General features: G+C 28.5%; 1 protein-coding gene across 1 annotated transcript in view; it reads right to left on the reverse strand.

Annotated features, from left to right (window-relative positions):
- Window positions 1-6,274, reverse strand: part of LOC125877105 (glucan endo-1,3-beta-glucosidase 12) — a 343,740-nt gene that overhangs the window by 44,739 nt on the left and 292,727 nt on the right. The window lies entirely within an intron of this gene.

A 6,274-nucleotide genomic window follows, 5' to 3' on the forward strand; every position in this document is an offset into this window, starting at 1 on the left:
TTGCCTCACGCTTGAAAGTTTCTTAGGGGTGGAACCGTGGAAGTGACCGAATCTAGGATTTTTAGAATTTGAGTGGATCATTAAAATAAGAAGAAGGAGGAAAGAATGCATTAAGTGAAAATCGTTTCCTAGTCCTCTAGGTAAATAACTTAACATTCAATCAAGTACATGACTGTACCTAGCACATGCGCCGAGCTAAGACTTGACCCTTATTGATTCTCGGTTCTAGTCTTTTTAGATTACTATGAAATTAATTATTTGTATATATTTAATAAATTTTTAAAATAAAATAATAATTTGAACTAAACTATTGAATTCAGTCGAATCTATATTTGGTGCTCCGGTCCTGCATTTCGCCCCACGTATCTTCCATATGAAATTTCTATCTATTGACTTGAGTAATTTTTTCTTGTTACACAAATTATAGTGCAATTTAGTGCAGGACTTCCATGTCTTCTAGATTTTTCCTGAGTTAATGAAACTAGAAGTCTCTCTAAAATCTATGTCGTGTAGAAGCTATCTTTTAGTTGACCAAAAATATTAGGTGATTGCTTTTTGTTTTTCTAATTCTCGATGAGAAACATTTTTCAGTACTAGGCTGTGTAGAAGCTATCTTTTAGTTGACCAAAAACACTAGGTAATTGCTTTTCGTTTTCTTGATTCTCAATGAGAAACGTTTCTTGATTGAAGATAACAAATACGTAATGAAATTGTAATTGAGGCTTGTGAGCTACTTGACATCACCGTCGCTTAAAAAAAGGAGATAATTTTAGAAATCTTCACTAAGATTTCGCTTATCACACTACTCTCTCTTGTATTTTTATCAAATAGGAAAAATTACCTAAATATGCAATTCATTTTATCATATTCTCTAAAAAAATTTATCATTTGAAAAAATTACAAAATTCATACTCTCTCCTATTTTTGGATACATCACTATACGTGATGTATCGGGATGTAATACATCACTTTACACGATGTATCGATTGGATACATCACTATACATAATGTATCGGGACATAGTACATCACTTTATGCGATGAATCTGTCGGATATATCTCTACACAAGGTGTATCGGGACGTTGAGTGATGTATCCGAAATGGAAACGCGATGTATCAGAATGTTGAGCTATATATCCGAAACTGAGACACGATGTATTGAGACGTTTTGGAGAATCCAAATTTAAGGCATTTTTGTAATTTGGAAAATGATAGGGATAAAATGTAATTAGTTCTTAACACCATAAAATTTGTATAAAATTCCCTTTTGTATATTACACTAACCACTCTTATTTTGATTTTTTTAAAAGGGAAAAAGGACAAAGTGAAGGGCATTTAATTTATTTATTATTAATGTATTTTTTTTTAATTGAAGTCATTTTCTTTGAGGGCGGCCATGTGATCATTGGCAATGCATTTGATTTTTAAAAAAACTTAACAATGATTTTGAGGTAATTAGAGACTGCAATCACGAATTTTAATTATTATATTCTTGAGCCAAATCTAGTCTTGATTAATTATCTTTGACTAGGACGTCTGAATTTTCGACATATCATATTTTATTTTTTTGGTACTTCAGCTATGTCATTCCATTTAATTGTTAATCAACAACTTTACCTAGTTAACTAATTGTTGAGTTTCGTACAGCTAATAAAATCTAAGCTGATGAAATATGCAGGCTAAAGCAAACTAATTACTCTCTCCGTTCACTTTTAATTATCATGGTTTCCATTTTTAGAGTTAAACTATAAAAACTTTGACTAAAAGTTTACGATGTATTTTTTCATCATATTAATTAACAAAAAAATGCAGTTCATAGTACTTTTCGTATAGTTTTTGAATATTTAAATTCTTTATTTAAAACATCAAATTTATGTAATCTAAATATGACAAATAAAAGTGAACAGAAAGAGTATAAGGTATCAAGACATCCATTTGGCGATTTAAAACTTTGTCCTTGAGAAGTAATTATTTTTCATAATTCTAATACATAAACGTAATCGTTTTAGTCATGACTTCAATATTGTGCTTTGTCTAGAAAATTATCCAAAAAATAAAGTAATCGTATAATACTATAAGAGGAAATATAAAATTCGAGTGGTTATTCTCTATCTAAATTCGAGTTGTCAAATTCAATGCACATGAAAATACGAATTAGCCACTTTTGGACAACATGCCTAAGGTTTTTTTGCACGTCTTGATACTAATTAAATAACAAATCATTAATGTTACAAAACAATTTCAGAAATTGTTGTATTGCTGATATATGATGAATTTCAAAAACTCTCGTTATATTGGAGACTTTTTTCAAACTTTTATTATATTTTGGATAAATATAATGTATAAATTTGTCAAGTTAAGTAATTATACCTTAATTATTCACTTTACCGGTTTATTTAATTATCAGGGATTCCAAGCACACGAATTTTCTACAAACATCTAGTTTAATTTACTAAAATAGATCATTTTGTGGAGGAAAATGAAAGAGTTGATCTTGCTCAATGTTAGCATCTTTGATTTGAAGGGAAACACCATTACATAATCACACCTTTCACCTTAATATAAGGATCAAAACATGCATGGCTAAATCCATAGTTGATTTCTGTTTTAGAATAAAAATAAACTAGTGTATCACTTAATTTTGACAAGCTAGTGGGGACTGAAAGATAGTAATGTAATAAAAGAAAGATTGAAACTAGGAACTCTATCGATCTGCTCTACTACCATGTAAAAGTGTACGTGATCATCTCATCTAAAATCTTAATTTGCTACAGAGAACACGGAAAAAAACTTTTTCTTTTTATCCCACCACTTTTATTGCTGACTCAAGAATTGAAGGTAGAAAATGCTTATCAATGGAGTAATTTTTTTATCAGGAAAAACAAGTTCTTTAGTCCACTTCCACTTTTAGTTTTGATTTTGTAAATCTAGTACCTAAACTTTTATTGATCATTATCATCACTTAAAGTAAGCAGGAGTATCTATCTATCTATCTATAAAATAAAAAAATAAAAAAAGGGTCAACTTTACCACCAATTTATATGGTTTAATAAAAGGGTCATGAGTCATGAGAGGATTAACTAGGGGTGTACAAAATCGAATCAAATTGCAAACCGAATTAAATCAAGAAAAAAATTCGACTAGTGATTGGTTTGACTTGGTTTGGTATTGAAAAAAAACCCGATTATATTTGGGATGGTTTGGTTTTAACTAAAAAAAAACAACCCGAGACCAAACCAATCCGACATTATATATATAATTTTAAAATTTTATTTTATACATAAAAATATTTACTTTGATATAATTTTTAAATATTTCTTATACTTTTTCATAGTTCTTATCTTTTAATATATTATTTCAAGTTTGAAACTTAGAATTCCGAATGGTTCAATAAAGATTATAGTCCACAGATGTTGATAATTATAATAAAGTTTAAATCAAAATCAAATTAATACTAATGCAAAAAGAAAATCAATTCAACACTAAAAATGACAATAATATTGAATATTTGTTCTTTGGTTTACATTAGTTTAGACAATTCAAATACTATAATCTAATTTTAATTTCCTTTAATATTTAGTCATGTAACTAATACTTATTAAACTTCTTTTAGCATGATTTAGTACTTTTAAATTATGATCATTTTCATTATGACTTGTCAATTTGCAATATTTGTTTTACGCGATTTCATTATTATTATTGTTTTGTTGGATAATTTAGTGTCATTACTCATATCATATTTTGTGTTATTTTCTTAAGAAACACCTTAGATAGTTGTATTTTGGTAGGACTAAAGAAATATTTGAAGTACAAGTAAATTATATGTTTGTATGAATACTTTATCGGAAAAAACTGAAAAAACCCGAAAATCCGAAATGCCCCGAGGTTGAAAAACCCGAGTTTTATTGGTTTGGTTTGGTTTATAGATTTAAAAATCAGACACAAATGATTTTAATTTGATAATTGAAAAACCCGAACTAACCCGGTCATGTACACCCCTAGGATTAACAATCACATGCCTCTTGTCTCTCCATTAAGTACACTTCAATCATTGTAACCAAAGTACTTAATTTATCATGGTTAGCTAAAGTTTCTAATTTTTAACCATTAAAATATAAATTTCGAGAGGATAGAGAGTTGTTGAGGTAGTAAACACTCTTCATTTTCGATTTTAAAATTGTAATTTGCAATTATTAAGAAAGTGAAAAATCTTCAATTTGGATAGAGCCTAGAGGTGTCACATGCAATGGTCCAAAATTATTCATCATCACGTGGCTAACTTGTAGTAAAATCATTCACAAACTTTATAATTCTATGCATGCATTGCCAAAAATTCCAAGACATGCTTTGGTGCCCCCATGTTATTTGTGCAGTGCCTTACAAGTTTGGAGGAATATTTTCCATGATCTCTTTTTAGGGTTCATGCATGTGCATTGCCCCACCAAACTTTTTTTTTTTTTTTGGTTTGGAAAAAGATTTATCCTAGGACTTGTTTGATTCAGGAATAAGTTATTTCGTGATTAATTATTCATAATATAAAAATTTCATTAATCTCAATGTATCATAAAAATAACAATATAATCTTGGAATAACTAATTTCAAGATAATTTATCCTGCAATTTTATTCCAATCAAATATGAAATAAGCTCATCCTAAAATTTTAAATACTTTATATACTTTTTCAATAAACTAATTAATGAATTTTATACTTCAAGCCTTTTTATTAAAAGAAAGTCATGATTCCAAACTTTCACATAGAACAAACATAAAAATCATATTTGTATGTTATAACTATAATTTGCATAATTGCGCTCCATAGGAAACATAAATATGTATATTTCGCTATACATATACAAAGAAAGAAGTTGTATAATTCGTTATACATATACAAAAGAAAGCAGTTGTATAATATGTTTCGGTATACATATACAAAAGATCAATTGTATAATTTGTGTTTGTATAAAATGAGAAAGAGAGAAAGACAAAAGAAAACTGGGCATGAGAAGATTGTATTTGTATAATCATAAGTGTATAGGACGAAAATATATGCATTTGTATTTGTATATACAATTTTCTCTCGCTTTATACAAACACAAACACAATGTATACATTTGTGTTTGTATAAAGTGAGAGAGGCGAGTGAGAGTGGCGAGCGAGATCTGGGAGAGGGGAGAGAGGGGAACGAAAATATATGTATATATACAATTTTCTCTCGCTTTATACAAACACAAACACATTTTATACATTTGTGTTTGTATAAAAGTGAGAGAGGTGAGCGAGACTACCACCAAAACGAGAGAGTCGAGCGAGATTCCACCAGGGAGAGAGGCGAAAATAGCAATAGTTTGCTATAGGGTACAATTAAATCAAACTATGTTTATAGCATTTAATTTGAATTAATAGTTTGCTATTATATACAATTTTCCCTTTATCCAAATATATAACAATGAGATTTACCTAGATTTATTTTATGTATTTCTTCTAAATTATATTCGCTTTCGTAGATTTAAGACATTTTCATCTTAAAAGAAGAAAATTGTTTTAACCACAATAAAAGGGTAATAGCGGATTATAAGTTGGAAAAAGAACGAAAAATTCTTGTCTAATTATTTTAAGAAAAAAATATCATTACATTTCTTAAAAATAAAATTGAATCAAATCGACAACAAACAAACTAATAAATGTGTACCAAATTTGATTTGGTTAGATATTTAATAATTAAAAAATCAATTAAATTAATTTCATTTTGATTTCAATGAAAAATTGATTCAAATTGTATCATGAACACCGACATATATAGAACATAAATTTACGTATAAAAATTTACAAAAGTACTACAAATATGTACTCATAATTTTTAAAACGCAAAAGGGCCTAAAATATCCTTAAACTATTGAAAATGGTACAAAACTACCCTTTATCCACCTATTGGCTCCCAAATACCTCCTGACATCATCCTATTGACTGCCAAATACCCTTCCATCCACCTTTGGGTCCAATATTGATCACTTTTATAGCGGATTATCATTTAAATAATTTTTTTAAATACCTAGTGACCATCTATTGACTACAATTTAATTACTTAAATTAATTTACAACCTCATCCATTATACCCTATCCAAATTGACTACACTTGACTCAAATTAATTTACCCGACCCTTATTAACTACACCTGCCTCAAATTGCATTTACCCCATCGATTAAAACAAATACACACTTCATTCCTAACATTTCACTTCCTCTTTCAACCTTACTTCCCCAATATATTCTCTTA

The sequence above is a fragment of the Solanum stenotomum genome, chromosome 9 (assembly GCF_019186545.1).
Source record: "Solanum stenotomum isolate F172 chromosome 9, ASM1918654v1, whole genome shotgun sequence".
In the NCBI taxonomy this organism is placed as follows: Eukaryota; Viridiplantae; Streptophyta; class Magnoliopsida; order Solanales; family Solanaceae; genus Solanum; species Solanum stenotomum.